Source organism: Andrographis paniculata, unplaced genomic scaffold, assembly GCF_009805555.1.
Source record: "Andrographis paniculata isolate CXL003 unplaced genomic scaffold, ASM980555v1 Contig37END, whole genome shotgun sequence".
In the NCBI taxonomy this organism is placed as follows: domain Eukaryota; kingdom Viridiplantae; phylum Streptophyta; class Magnoliopsida; order Lamiales; family Acanthaceae; genus Andrographis; species Andrographis paniculata.
In genome coordinates, this window is record NW_026137570.1 from 5,982,738 (window position 1) to 5,985,747 (window position 3,010).

The 3,010-nt window shown below is 26.1% G+C and overlaps 1 long non-coding RNA gene across 1 annotated transcript; it reads left to right on the forward strand.

The window, feature by feature from the left end:
• Positions 1 to 1,131: 1,131 nt before the first annotated feature.
• LOC127250636 (uncharacterized) lies at positions 1,132 to 2,742 on the forward strand. The gene is made up of 3 exons (XR_007838711.1): positions 1,132 to 1,194; positions 1,322 to 1,495; positions 2,509 to 2,742. It is a non-coding gene; the product is annotated as an uncharacterized LOC127250636 (long non-coding RNA).
• Positions 2,743 to 3,010: the final 268 nt, after the last annotated feature.

The following is a 3,010-nucleotide window of genomic DNA, read 5'->3' on the forward strand; positions in this document are numbered from 1 at the left end:
GACGAATTTTATTACAATGCAATTTAGCTATATATATATATATAGTGATATGATAAAAAAATATAACAAAGTGTTGAAAGATAAAATATGTTTAAATTTAGATTTGGTTATATTTATCAGATTATGTCATTTAGATTTGATTCATCGAGTTTGTTTTATAGTACTTATGTATAGACTTTTTATTTTGATAATCTATAATGCAATTTTCTAATTTCGATAAAGTATTTTAACACAAAGAATTAGTTTTTTTAAGAAGAGCCAAGAATCTCAATGAAGCCAACATATACCTAGGTAATCATTGATCTCGAACCTAATGCAATTTGCTTAATTTTTAGTCTGTTTTGTGTGTGTGTGTGTTTTTTTTTTTTCTTTAATACAAAGTCTTTCTTTTAAGTTTATTTCTTTTGGGTTTTAGATTTTTTAATCTATTGTGTGTTTGTGCGGAGGTTTGGATTTTGAGTTGGGATTTGAATAGTAAAAATTTTGAATTTGAATAGTTGTATATGTGATATAAATAGGGGTTGATGCGATGTTTTGAATGAAAAAATGATTTTGAGTATAATATAAAAAATGAAAAATAGGTGTTTGATTTGAATGGGATAAATAGTATATTTAAAATCCAATGCCCCAGACAACTTGTTTCTTTTCGTATTGGGTCTTCATTTTATTAGTAAAATTATGTTCCTTTTTTTTTTTTTTTTTAATAAGAAAATCTTTCAAGGGTGTGTTTGTTTGAGAGATTTTACAAAAAATTCATTATTCATTCAAAATTTTTTTCCAAAAAATTACATTAAACACCTATTTTTCATTTTCTATATTATTCTAAAAATCAATTTTACATTCAAAACATCACATCAACACCTATTTGTATCACATCATACAACTATTTCAATTCAAAATTTTTAATATTCAAAACCTAACTCAAAATCCAAATCTGCAAACAAAATCGGTGTCAAAATCTGAGGTAGTGGAGAATTGACTAATGAGCACTACTTAATGGCTACTTAGAAATTTTTAGTGATATATCAGTGCTGCACTAACAATGTGCTAAACATTTGTTTCAAATTAATTACAAAGTGATTTTATTAATCTTCACCATATACATACATATATATATATATATAATGTCTTAAAATTGATGTGTTGGTCTATCTGGAATATTAATCATCGAAGCTGCAAGTAAATAATTATAAGGTAATTTGTATTCCATCCTTACTTTCATTCTTTGATCCTCTCTATTAGAATATATATACATATATATATATATATAATATATAAATTCCATCGTCCATTAATAATACATATCCTCTTTGGACATTAGGGTTTTGTTCTAACCATGAAGACAATACTACTTCTGGCATTAATGTTTTCCTTAAGTTTCATGGTTGCTGCCTATGCTGATCAGAAATCACTTTCCAAGTATCGACACATTTTAGTCGATTTTCAGAGGTCCTTTCCATCAAAACAACCATTTCCAGACATATCATCTAACAAGGTATTGAGATATATCTTATAAAATCTAACAAACATAAATTAGTCCATGTCCTGATGTAACATTGCAATAATTAACATATATAACAAGCGACGGCAGCTACAATGTTGAATTTAAAATTCAGTATTGTACTGAACAGCTATCGACGATAAATCATCTATATTAATATAATATAAACATAACATATGATTTAACAGCCCATGATATAGACGCTGACAACATATGCAACAATTGATTTTAGCATATTACATACTTTGATACAACACACGCTGTAATTATGAATAAACATCACGTCTTAATTACAAACAACATATGTTGTGTGTAATAGAGATATGTACTGTTTTTATACTAGATAAATTATATAACACCCCCTTGTGTTTTTTAGTAAAAATGCATAAAAACACCATGTGTTCTATTTATTGTGTGAAACCCTCTTGTGTTATGTAAAATTTGCACGAAACACCCTCATTGTCCAAAACTTATGTTTGGTTCTAAATAAAGATCTAAATTACGCAAATTTTATACAAATAAAAAATAAAAAATATTTTAAATAATTTTTTTCAATAAAATAAATAAGTAATTTCTCAATCATTTATTTTTATAGTTTTTGTAAAAAATTAGATAACAATTTGTCTCAAAAAAATTATAAAATGAGGGAGTAATCAATTATTTATTTATTTATTTATTTTATTTACAAAGGAATATTTAACATATTTTAATTTTTTATTTGTATAAAAAATGAGTAATTTAAGTCTTTATTTAGAACTAAATTACATCAGTTTTGGACAAAAAATAGAGTTTCGTGCAAACTTTATATTAACACAAGAGAGTTTCATGCAATAAATAAAATATAACGTATTTTTGTGCATTTTTATTAAAACACAAGGGGTGATGCTATATAATTTACCATTTTATATTTTACGCGTGCTATTTTGAAATTTCTCAAATCAGCACTTTAACTAACATATCGCCAAAATAGTTGTAATGTTGACGGCACGATCTTGTCGTCATGTCAGCTTCTTCATCATCTCAACACTCAACGCCCATTGACCGATCCGATTTTGTTCAAAAACAAATCACCACAAGCTGGGGCAAATGCATCACCTTAACTAGACCTCGCTATATATGTGATTAATTCTTAATCGTATTATGTTTGTATTTTGTTAGAATCTAGATTTTGATACGATGTTCTATTATTGCATATTCAAATGATGTATGTGAGAATAATGGCTTCATTAGTTGCGTTGTCGAAAAACTACATAATATATAATAAATAGTGTATTTTTGTATTCGAAACTTCAATTTCACTTACAAGTTTAAGCAAACTTGGAACGAGAGACCTATTGTTGTAATATAGAAGTTACCATATCTAGCTTGTAATTAATTCATGAGTAAAAATTTGCTACTTTAAAAATCATATTTAGCTTAATTAATTTATAGAGAGAAAAAATATTTTGAAATAATAATAATTAATGTCTTTGCATTCAAACTTGATGACCAACTTATCTCTGCTACACA